The sequence below is a fragment of the Lethenteron reissneri genome, chromosome 25 (assembly GCF_015708825.2).
Source record: "Lethenteron reissneri isolate LAM-NWPU_2019-01 chromosome 25, ASM1570882v1, whole genome shotgun sequence".
NCBI classification, from domain to species: Eukaryota; Metazoa; Chordata; class Hyperoartia; order Petromyzontiformes; family Petromyzontidae; genus Lethenteron; species Lethenteron reissneri.
Genome location: NC_083803.1, coordinates 9,355,397 through 9,368,290, shown reverse-complemented (window position 1 = coordinate 9,368,290; position 12,894 = coordinate 9,355,397). Strand labels below are relative to the sequence as shown.

Here is a 12,894-nt window from a genome sequence, read left to right as displayed (position 1 = left end):
GGTGTTGGTCGGGGGTGGAGACGCTGCCGAGGACGTAACGGTCTCTCGGTAGACGCCCTTTAACCCACCCGGCGGTGGCTGCGCTGAAAGCGCCGCGTGACATCAGATGCCGGCGCGCCGGCCCCTTGGCCAGCGTCCGGCCATCGCCCGTCCAATCTGCTGCCTGCCAAGACTCACCACCACCCCAGCCCCCCCCCGGCGTTAGCGAGCGGCTGTTTTTGAAATCTTCCCATGATGTGCGCGGGATGCGAACCACCATTTCTTTTTTGAAAAAATTTTCTTGCGGGTTTATTTGCGAAAGGCGTCTGTGATAGTCGAGGGAGAGAGTCGTTGCAAACGGTGACTTTGTCAGAATAAAAAAAAATTTCCCCTTTTTGGGGGCTTCGAGCAGAGAAGCGACTCAACTCGCCTCCTTGTCAAGGTACCAAACTCTTTGCTGTGGTGCGCTTCGCGTTCGATGGTCGCTGCTGAATATTTAATGCTACTCTTTAGATGGAAAGACGGCCACGTAGCATTTCTGCTTGTGGGTACAAAATGAAATGAGATGCATGTGTATATACAGTAATATATGACACTTGTACTGGCTTAGCTTTTACATAAATACAAACATTATACAGTATAGGGATTTTTGCTATTTTTAAAGCAATGTCTTCTCTGTTGATTTAGTATACTGTATATGCGATGTTACTGTTATATTGATGATGAGGTTGTTGAGTATTATTAAGATCTCTGTAAGAGCTATTTATTACAGCTTAGCAGGCGTTTTTCAAATGTAGCTGACGCTCAATTCATCACGACCTTCATACACTCACAATCACCGTTCCATAAATATCAAAGACGATCAAGGTGATGATGACGACGACGATGACGATAAGGTTCGCGGTTACAATTTTAATACAATGCTGATGTAAGACCGGTCAAAGCACGGCATTTTTTTCAAAAGTAGCATTTTTCAAACGTAGGCTGATGATTTGTCAACGGGACGTTATGAGCCTGAGCCGCGTGGACATTGGCAGTGGCGTGGCCGCGCAAGAGAGGGGGCTGCTGGTTCGCGTCGTGGCCACGATGTGGGAAAGAGTCACCCGGGGATGGTGGAGAGTGGATTGGGATGGGTTGGGGATAGGAGGCGTCATGCGTTTGGCTTGTTTGGTGAGATCATTCCTGCTTCGATTCGCCACAGTGGCTGGATTGTTGTGCGCATATCTGGCCCGATCCGGGACTGGGTGCTGTATAGGCGTGGCCCAGATGTCTTGCTACCCCCACCCCCGGCCCCAATTCATTGACCGCTAACATTTGTTTTTCTCCTTTGCATATTCATTTTAGTTTTAAACAAACATCACTTAAAAATATATATGAAGTTTTAGAGAATTATATGTGGGTCACAATACATCTGGACCCCCCCCCCCCCCCCCAATTCCTGTACATTCATTACCTCGGGAAGGGGAGCGTGCAGGAAGCGGAGGAGACTGCAGATGAACGAAGCAAAATGCCGACTACACCGAGCATCTTCTTGTTTCCACTGATCGTAAAAAAAAGGAGACTGCAGAGGGCTGGCTTCTGGGAAGGGGGGTAGACACATGCTGGGGGTGGATGGGGAGTTTCTTTTGGCAGGGGAGGGTACTGGGGGTGGGGAGAGAGGCCAGCAACACATGTACTCGTGTTTTCTTCACTTGTTCAGGCCTTGTGAAACCACGTCCTACGCTCCAAATAGCTTCACACTTCTCAGAGCGAGTTCAGCGTCTGGAATTAACGAAGGCTGCTCATCCAACATTAAAACACATTCCTCCTGCGGAGGGAGCTGGTAGGAACGTTGGGTTGCTCGGTCAATGGCCAGGGTCAACGGCGGCGTGGTGTATTCCGCAAATATGCCCGACTGTGAGGGCGGGCACAAGCCGGCGTGAGTAGGTTAAACGTTGAGTTTTATAAGGGCACCACGGGGTGACCAGCCCCTCCCCACCCAGCCCCACCCCTCCCACCCCCAACCCAGCACCACCCTCCCTACCCAGCCCCTCCCCATCCTCCCCTCCCCACCCAGCCCCTCCCCACCCAGCCTCTCCTCACCCCCCCCTCCCCACCCTCCCCACCCAGCCCCTCCCCCACCCAGCCCCTCCCCACCTTCCCCTCCCCACCCTCCCCACCCAGCCCCTCCCCACCCTCCTCTCCTCACCCTCCCCACCCAGCCCCTCCCCACCCTCCCCACCCAGCCCCACCCTCAACACCCAGCCCACCCAGCCCCTCTCTGCACGACGGACGGACGGACACAATAATCCCCTGTGGGCTGGTGTAACCAGGAGGTTCCTACCAGTATTAAGCCGTCAACCCTCCTCGTGCCTCCCACCCACCTCCTTGTTTAACATTCCGTGAATACGCCACCGTTAGAGCCTTTCTATCAACAAGAGCTGCGATTTCCCATAAAACAAAAGCAAAACAATAAGGGGCTATCTTATGGCCAGTGCACAGGGAGGTGCGGTAGTTGTCGTGTGTGTGTGTTTGTCCTTTTGTGTGCACGAGTCTGTATGTGCTCTTGCCTATAATTAGCGGCATCAGACGCAGGGCATTTAAGCATTGTTTTAGAGCGCCCTCTGAGCAGCTGCCCGTGGTGGAGAGAGACACCGGGCAGTGAGTGGTTGGGCAGGCTCCTGGTGCTGCTGATGCAACAGACTTAGCGTTCAGACGGGCTAAATGTAGACTACAGTGCATGCCCCTTGTCTAAATTGTTGTTATTCTCAAGAGCGGAGTGGAAAGAGTAAGAATTATAGTTGAACGAGCGGGGCCATTGCTTAAGCGTTAAGTGTTGCAGCGCATGTCCAATTATAGAGAGAGGTGGCTCCACCTGCATTCAAAGTATGTGCATAGTTTCCTGTAAAGAACTGAGAGTACTTTTTAACATTTGCATGATGTCTGACACACACGTGTTACCATGCACGATATAAAGAATTATTAAATGTAACCTTTCTTGAAAGGTGGAGTAATCGCGCGTTTGCATGTGCTGCGCGACATTTGGGGACCCCGTGGCATTTGCACATTAAAGAGTCTGTTGCTTTCTTCAAGACGAATCTTATGCATGATTTGAGACAATTGTTCTTTACACCTGCTTTCAAATGAGAATAGGGTTTCCCCTTTTTTCTGGCAGCAAACAGGTGTTGAGATGTTAAAACACCAAACTGAAACCTTTTACAAGGAATCATGTCTGCATTAAAAAGGGGGAAAACCAATTCTCATATTTTGGTACTGGCAAAGGAGCTCCTATGACCTGCTTTAAAAGTTAAGGTTACAAGTTCGTAACGTGCACATTGCGTAGATCCAAAATATTGTGATCTGTTCACATTAATATTTAGATTTTTTAAAATTTGTATTTATAATATTTCCATATGCACCATGAGATGTGGATTAAACCATCACCAAACTCCGGTCATCCTCGCAGCGGCTTTTGGCGAGTCATTGAACAAAGACGGTCACCGCATCATGCACTTTCAGATGTGCTTCTGTGGCCGTCTGGAACGTTTTTAGCTCCAATATTAGAAAACCACTGAAGCTATGCACTTTTAAATCTATATTGAAAACTCATTTCTTTAAAACTGCCTTTTTGTGTTTAGTTTGTTGTCCATCCCCCGCACCTCCGATTAGCACTGGTTGGCTACGTACGGTACGAAAGAGGTTCAACATACATACAGAGGCGCGGGAAATCAAATGAGCTGGAAAGGCAAATAGAACCAGCGCCAACAATCGCCCAAGCTCTGTGGCCCTAAATGAGGATATTTTTCCAACTCCAAACTGGAACACCCAGAGAACACGCACGCATACGAGGGAGAAACTCGACCCCACACAGATGGAACAGATGGAGTTCCCATTTTCTGTATCTCCTCATGGCGAGCCAGGGTATGGCACCTTGGCAGCCATGGGAAGAGAGTTTCGCATTATTGATGTCATCCACCAACCCTTGCTTCCACAGTGCTGGATTACAGGCATGCATAGCCACCTAATGATTCATATTCTATTGTAGAAGGTTTTACTTTCGTTTTATTGTTTTATATTTTTCTCCTTCACATTCCTCATCGTCAGCCATCGTCAATCCACTACTGAAGGAGGGCCTTCCCCAAGCCACTTTTGCTTGTGATGGTGAAGGAGTAGGGGGTGCTAAGAATCACTGGGTGTAAACATAACTCCTTTTTGATCTGTTCAGATTATTCATATGAAATGTATGATCATTCACTATGCACCATGAGATGTGGATTAAATTTGGAGCATAAAACGGGAATTATATTTTTAAAGTGTTAACTGTTTTGTGTTTTCAAGCACAGTTTGGTAAACATATAAGGAACCATTATATGTGTTAAAAACTGGATTAACGTCAATGCATAAAAGTACTTACTGTAGTAAAAAAAAATACATACATTCTTAACAGTTATGAACAATTGGGAAGACTTCTTACCTTTTACAACAGCAAGGCCACGTGCAACATCAAGTGACATTGGATGTTTGCAGCGTCTTATCAAACCATGAATCTCGAAGGTGGCAGTATCACTCTGTGTTGATAATGATGTCAGCTACTTGGGAGAGGAATTCGTTTTGACAGAACACATTTTAACTCCGCGTTTACCTATGACTTGTGACCGAATTGATTGAAAAGCAAGGACGGCCGCATCACTCCTATGCAAAACTGGGTTTTAACTTCCGTTTAACCATTGGACGGATCTCAGTGAGGAATGCAGTCCATTCCACTTGAACCGGTCGGACAAGTAAATGTGGAGTTACTTTTTACCCGTTGCCTGAAAGGTTGTAAAGTAATAAATAATTGCTAAATGAAAGAGCGGTGCTTTCTGAATGTAACGCTGCGCACGTGTTCCTGCATCGTGGCTTTTGCAGCATCTGCAGGTGAGACTTTCTCTGCTGTACAGCAGGTGGTCTGATAGGCTGCATTTTTTTTCTTCTCACGTTTGGTTAACAGTAACATTCCTAAGATAAACCGCATCGATAAGAAATGCAGTGATTTTTTTTTAATCCCACAAACTACGTACGGCCAAGAGAGTGATTGTGCATGCCCCTATTGTACAAGCTGTCCTAAATCACCTCCACTGGCCACTCTTAACGCAACAGAATTAGCACGATCCATGACGGGCCGTAGCGCCACTCAAAACGAGTCATGGGACCGCGACCACTTTCCGTGATACATTTAAAAAGAAAAAATGTCTCTGGAGCTGCCACTGACTGGAGCTGCAACTAGCCTGTGTATTTATAGGTCTCTACCACGTACAGTGGAGATGCAACCGTGGTGCACTGTGGTTTGCACACTGGACTTAACCATCCAGAGGTCGCCGGTTCGATTTTTCGTAGGGATGAAACGATGGTGCAAGTTTTCTAAATACCGCCCGCCTTGTCCGCCCAGTGGTACAGGTTGTGTGCGGTGGGGTAAAGCAAGGCCGTAATTATTATATTTATTGGGGGGGGGGGACACATCCCCCGAATAATCAAATGTGCTCAAAATATCCCTCCCAAATATATTGCTATACAAATATTTAAAATAATAATTGCGATGCTATGTGAATAAAAACAACAATTTGCTAAACCGTGGCCACAATATCTGGACTTATCTTCATATAACAATGCATAGATTTCAGTTTATATGATTGTGGTTATGGTCGTACTTTATGAATCCGTAATCTCTGCCATTACATACAATGAAACAAGAAAATGTAAAAAAGGAAAAACAGAGCAATGTAATACAATATACTATTAGACATTATTGTAAAAAAAAAAGTCCATCCCATGTTTTAGTGAATTTCTAAATATTTTAGGCAGGAAATGAGTTTTCAAATATAGATTTTTTTTTTCTGGGGGGGGGGGGGGGGGGGGGGCAGACCCCCTGGAAGATTTGGTCCCCCCAATGTTGACTCCATGGCTTCGGCCTTGGGGCAAAGTGTGGGTACAAATTATTATCGAGGCTTCACCCCCCCCCCCCCGTTTCCTATGCGTACGTACATTGTCAATATACCCCGCATACGAATGCGTACACATTTGGGTTAACCTCCCCCCTCCATGCGTACGTACTAAATGGATGGCCCCCATGACCAATACATTTCCAGGGCTGCACCGTTAACTTTTTTGTTGTTTGACCTCACAGGGCACAGAGATGTCCGCCACTGAGCTGCCCTTGCCTTGTCGCATTGGTCGGGCTCGGCAGCCTGGCTCCCTCCGCACGGACAAGCGGCGTTTTGTTCACTGCTGTTTGGGAGGCTCATGCTAGCGGGCCCCGTGGCGCGTATGTTTTGAGTGGGTGAGTGGAGCTCTGTGGAGGGCAAGATACGGGGGCGAAGGGTGCAGGAGGCTGGAGGGGTTTGAGAGGAATGAGGCGGAAAGGGATATGGGGGTTGGTGCGGGGGGGGGGGCAATCGGGAGGTGGAGAGGTTGAGAGAGGGGGGCGAGGGAGGCGGAGTGCAAACCTATTGGAGGGGGGAGGCTCCGGGTGGCAGAGGTTGGTGTGGGCGGTGGGGGCGCGTAAGAGGAAAACCGAACTCGTCAAAGCACGACCCTTGACAGCGCCACTCGCTGACTTGCCGCAGCATGCACACGCGGCAAGTCAACACCACAGCTGTAGACACTGCTTATCTGTACCGCCTTACATCACTGTTCGTAAGTGCTTCATGGCGGTGATTTTGGCTTGACTCTGAGCATGCAATGTACACGTACCCCTGGACAGCCTTTTGCCAATTCCACTGCTGGATGAGGGCCTCCCCACGCATTGTGTAAACGACTCAGTTTCCGCCCTGTGCAATCTCGTTTAGTTTTAATTAACAAGGCACAGGAAGGACATTGAGTCATTGGTTATCAGCTGTGACAGTTCCTGAAGCAGCTCGCAGTGTATAGAGCGAAACGTCGGACGTAGCGCGCAAACAGCACGCAGCACGACCCAAAAATTGCATCGCAAATTTGTATACCGGTCACAACTGATAAAAACTCACGCAGTAGTAAATTGAGCACTGCACACATTTGTCCTGGATTGCATAAGGTGTAATGAAGTGCAGATACCAACTGCTGCACTTAATTCCTTCTACGACGCTGAGCAGATTGGAAGCATCGCCATGACTTCCCGTGAGTCATGTCAACAGAGCGATCTGGATCGAGTGTCTCTGTGTGTGTGTGTGGTGGCCCTTGTGTGTGAGCCTGTGTGTGTGTGTACGTGCCTGGGCACGTCTACCGCACGGGCCCTGTATTACCCAATAATTGTGTTGCTCCGACTTGCTCGGCTCCGCCAGGCGGAAGGGAAAAAAAAACAGACGAATTATTGCAGTGAGTGGTGCTGTTTCCTGGCTTCATTCAACAGGGAGATACAAAGAGGGGTGGTGGGCACGCTGTTTGCTGGGCTGTGGCGTCATGAATTCTCCAGTCTCTTCTAAATCAACCCTGTTTTAGGACACCTTAATTTTTTTATGTGGTCTGGCTTCAACGCAAACTATTGGAAAGGTAATGTAGTGTTTAACTTTTAGATCATGGTTGTTGAGTTCATGAGAACAGGACCCAGAGACCAACTATGTCAAGCGGGCCAGAAACAAACGCAGTATTGAAGGCGTGATAGATACGCGTCAATACGCGTCTTGAATTGAGAAAGGTCAATACAGTATTTCACATTCTAGATTTGAAGTTTTCGTGACTGCAAGGATCCATACTCTTTGGTTCTTTCGGTAAAGTCACGTAGGTGAAAAAAGAGAAATAAATAAATTAAGTCACAGTAAAGAAAAAATCTTGCTGTAGTTGTCACACCTGATGATGATTACTTGTGTTGCAATCGAAACGTGATGTTATTTTTTTTATTCACCTACGTGACTTTACCGAAAGAACCAAAGAGTAGTATGTCACATGTTATGATAAAATAAACTCGCACATAGGTGAACGGATGGTTCAAGGGTCAGGAATAATTCCCTGTAAGCTAAACATGAAAAACTCATATAAGTAACTGGTATGGGCGAACCATCTCAATGCTGAACATGTAGCTGAAAATTTACTAAATTGGGATTTCCATGCATCGGCAGCAACATCGCCTCCTACTGAGAAAACCTGAAAGGACCGTCCTGCGGAAAAAGAGCATTGAGACTGAGGCTTTGTTGCTTAAACAGGCATAATTAAGCATAATAAAAGTACTGAACCAGAACAGCCGAGTGATTGAAATAGGAAGAAGCTGTAATGGTTTGGCCGTGACACTCAAAGAGCAGTGAGAATTCCCCGCATCATCCTGCAGGGCTCAGTAAATAAATATGACTGAAACTATTTTTGTATTTTACCAGATAAGGTCGACTGAGCTATGTAGCTCTTTTTAACAAGCGACCTGGCCACAAATGGTAGTTTAACAAAGTGGCTTATGTGAAAATGTATCGCGCAGCCATATACCCTAAACGCGTGATGTTGATTCTAAATGTGGAGGGTAAAAACCGGAGGACCCAGAGAAAAAAAGCCACACAACCACGGAGAGAGAGAGAACATGCAAACTTCAAGTATACAGCCGTCAGGGTTGGGATCGAACCCACCATCTCCCGTGTACCAGACAGGGCAGTTAACATCTCGTCACTGTGGCGCCCCTTAAAGTAGAAGAGACGAGGAAGGCAGGTCGGCCGGATGACGAGGAACGTAGCGACACGGACAGGCAGATCAGCGGCAGACGTTGTGCAGATTGCAAAAGGTCACAAGAGGTGGAGTTGCCAAAGCATCATGGGTGCCCACCCCCATGCCCCTCGTGGTTAAAAGACTGACGGTGACGATGAGGACGGCGACAGCTGATATGTTGGGTTTGAAATGGTTGATTAAGCCGCCGTGATTAAACCGGGTTCTCAAGTGTAGCCAGCTGAGAAATGTTGCTTGGTATTAAAGGGCGTGCCCCCGAGTGTGGATAATAAAGAGACCGATCAAAGTCACTTCAGCCGTACGTCTGCGATGTCATCTTCCAAGGCCGATCTCTGACACCGGGGTGATGCACAGGAATTCGAGAGCACAAATGAAACATATTTGGGGGGAAATACGTTTTTAAAATATAAAAAAACATCTGTATTTATATCAACATATCCAGCTACAACGTCACTTCAGACCTCGTTTGCTGGTGAGCTGGTGAGTTGCCAGAGGGCTATATTTATTGGCGGGACTAACTTGCGAGTGTGAAAAACTGTTCATTGATTGCTCTCTTGAATGTCCAATGGCCAGAATGGTTTGTTTTTATTGCTATGTAAATTATATTTCTCTGGAACGTCTGGTAAGCTAATTGAAAAAACCCAAAAATGATATAATGTATTCCTTTGAATCCGCATTGAATGGACTGGGCCATTGTTTGCACAGCCGTTTCATACGTGCCGAGCGTACCTATACATTCTATATTTGAAGCTTTCGTGACTGCAAGGATTCATACTCTTAGGTTTTTACGGTAAAGTCAAGTAGGTAAAAATAAATAATAAAAATAATAGAGATAATAATAGACATAAAATAATTATTTTATGAATTATTTTATGTATATTATTTTCTCTATTATTTCTCGATTTAAAGCTTTCGTGACTGCAGGGATTCATCTTCTTTCGGTAAAGTCACGTAGAAGGGAAATAATAAAATAATAAAAATAAAACATAATAAAATACAATTCTCACGACGTTTCGGCAGCCGTCCTCAGGTGAAGAACAGGTATGTCCTCAGGTGAAGAACAGGTCTGTCGGAAAGACAGACCTGTTCTTCACCTGAGGACGGCTGCTTGCGTTGTGGCCGAAACGCCGTGAGAATTGTGTTTTATTTTTATTATTTTATTATTTCCCTTCTACGTGACTTTACCGAAAGAACCAAGGAGATCTCTATTAATTTTATTGTTTATTTTTATTATTTATTTTTACCTACGTGACTTTACCGAAAAAACCGAAGAGTACGTACCTATACATTCAACCCCCCCTCCCTGTCTCCTTCTCCCTGGGACCGCTCCGCCCATTCAATAGAATACTCCCCATATGCGGCGCCGGGCTCTCCATCCAATCTCAGTGCCTGGTGGCTTGTGAGCTCACTGCGGTGGGCGGAGAGTACGCGTATGATTGGTGTATGCTATGTTTTCCCATGTGTGTTCGACTTGCCTGTCAGTGTGCGCTGACTCGGTCTCCTAAGCGCCGCGTGTGAGTTGGGAGGCGGGTGAGTCCAAGCCTCGAGTTTGTAGCCAACACGAGTGTGGTGAGTATGTGTGTGTGTGTACGTGAGTACGCGCGCGTGTATGTGTGTGTGTGTAAGCGTCTCCGAACAAAGGAATGAAGCGTTGTTTCCTTCTGAGTTGGTGATGGTGGTGTGGGTGTTGTTTTCACGCTGCTGTGGTGAGTGCTCTCTTGCTCGCTGCTTGCCAGCTGGGTCATTGCAATGGGTTGGACAATGCCGCGTGAGATGGGTGTGTGGCTGGGTGACTTTGTAGCCTTTCAATACTCCACCGCGGCAACGTTCATTCATGAGAATGTGTTGTTCTAGATTTGAAGCTTTCGTGACTGCAAGGATTCATACTCTTGTTTTTTTTTCGGTAAAGTCACGTAGGTAAAAATAAAAATAAATAATAAAAATAATAGAAATAATTGTATTTTTACCTACGTGACTTTACCGAAAAAAGCTAAGAGTAACAATGTGTTGTGTATATTTTGTACAAGTTTTGGCCAAACGTTTGCAGTGTGTCACTTCTGCTGATAAAATGTACACCCGGTGAATGAGTCATTATGCGTTGATGTCATTCGAGTGCTGGTGATTCACATTAATTTTGTGGTTAGTAGCTGATTGACGGTGGGACGGCAAAAGATTATCTTTAGTTTTAAATTGTCTCATTTCAAAGGCCGAGGCATCATTGCGCGTACCACTGGGGGTTGGAACTGTGCCATGTTTGTGGTCTTGATGTGCTTTAGGAAATGTGAAAAAATAGATAACAGTTTGGAGATTCCACAATTCTGCCGACTAATAGTCTGGAGAACCCGTCAAAAAACCTTTAACCCATCAGCCTTATTACACGTGGCAAGGTGACAGCATCATTATGCCTGCACGCGTTGCATATTTTTGCTCTTACAAGCTCATTCTTGTGTCGACTGCATTTGCGTACAGTGCCCGCGCGTGTCTGATATAGTAATTCGCATTCCGGCTTTTTCGTTTGTTTGTTTAACTCGCTTTGCTCATTTGGTGGCGAGTGGCATTAGGGGGCAGCCCAGCCGGTGTGGCACGTGATCACCGCCCAGCCGCACCGCAGCAGATCCCCGAACGCGTCCTCTCTCGACTTGCTCCGGCTGGGCTGTCCCGAAGCGCAGTGGTGTCTGCCCACCGTGCTCGCCCTCTGTCTGTCTCTCTCGCTCTCTCACGATGGAAGTTGCTCCCTCGGTTTGGGGTTTAGCTGTGGAACGCTGTGGTGGTGATGGTGGTGGAGGAGGCGACTTGCGCCCGAAGCAAGATGAGCCACGTGCTCCCCGCTGAACTCCGCGCTTCGACTTGCCGGAGTGCCACCGCCGCTTGCGGCACCCAAACACGCAGTCGCTGGCAGAAGCCACACAAAAGGGGCCGATGCTTGGGGCGGGCTTGTGTTGGCAAGTTTCGCGGTTGCTGTAGTTGGAATTTACGGACCAGCTTCGAGCCCGATAGTTTATAACTCGTGAGCTTGCGCGACCAATAGTGTTTGTAGTGGAGGTTTTTGTTGGGTTCGATGGCGTGATCAATAAATGTGTCGTTCAACCCGCCACCACCTGACGTGGCCAATTAGTAAGGCTTGTCACGTAAACAAAACATGCCGATTGGTTACTAGTGCAGCACACCGGAGAGGGAACCCGCGACATTTACACTTCGAGTTCGACGTTTCGCCAGCAAATTACAACGAGCATCATCAGGCGAGAGCCATATGTGATGGGTTTAACGACGCAATGATATTTACGCGATTTGAGCCCCAACGTTTGCTCCCCCCCCCAACGTTCCATGTTCGTTGGGCAAGTTGCTGAACCTTTAAAGACACGGCGTCTGTTTGTGCCTTGCGATGTAGCCTCTATGTTTGTTTTACGTGTAACTGTCTAACGCCAACAACGTGAACAGCTGTCGATTAAGAAAAAAGGGTGCCCAAAACGTTTACAAATGACGTGTTTTAACATTTAGGGATATGTGGGCGTTGGTAGGGAGGGGTGTCTTAAACTTTTAAAACTGTACCCGACCCAAAAAGGCATCCTTTGATAATTCTTAAGTTTATAGCTTCCACAAAGACTCGGCCTTAAATTCTGCTGTGAGGGCATCCGCCGTTTATGGGCTCGCATAAATGTCACACGCGGCGGGAGGGAAAATGAACTGCGAACTAACCGACGGCGACACGAAACGCGGTGGAGAGTCGATCTGCATGTGTGTCCCCCAATCTGCCAGTGGGCGTCAAAAGATCCCACGACAGCGTTCGCAAGAGTGAGCCATTGTCAAACGGTGCCCTCGCCGAATTGGCTCAGCACCCCCCCCCCCCCCGTCGCACGCTCGTAATCCCTCTTGCTACTTGCGTCGGATTTCCTTGACGGACGATCGACGCTGGCCACGTTACCCCACTCCACCCCCTCCACCGCTGCCTCGTCCCCCCTCCTCTTGCCTTGTGTGCCTACCAAAGCGGGCCCTGAATGGACAAACGCCTGACTCTGCTGTCATCCTCACAAAGCGGAGGGGGAGCTGTTTCGGGGGAGGGTGGCGAGCAAGAGGCCGATGAATGCGTCCGAGGGCGGCTTCGCACTTCGCTGGATTACGAGCAAGAATAACACCGCTCCGGACAATGCCGTGGCGAGAACAATTCGGCAAGGCGTTTGCGTGCTCGTCAAGATTACGATAGAGATATAATTCGTGCACGGCCGTGATTTAAAATGCTCGGATTTATAATTACAGACGATTGGCAAAGTCGAAGATTAAGGT

General features: G+C 47.5%; 1 protein-coding gene across 4 annotated transcripts in view; it reads left to right on the top strand.

Moving 5' to 3' along the window:
- The window catches only part of LOC133347166 (uncharacterized), a 77,628-nt gene that overhangs the window by 25,129 nt on the left and 39,605 nt on the right, over positions 1-12,894 (top strand). The window contains exon 1 of one of the 4 annotated variants that reach the window (XM_061559205.1): positions 76-421. The exons of 1 other annotated variant lie outside the window; for it this stretch is intronic. The gene's annotated coding sequence lies outside the window, so the exon portion shown is untranslated. Of the gene's footprint in view, positions 1-75; positions 422-10,063; positions 10,183-12,894 lie in introns of those variants that run through there. 2 more of the 4 variants (XM_061559204.1, XM_061559206.1) reach the window with 2 other exon arrangements.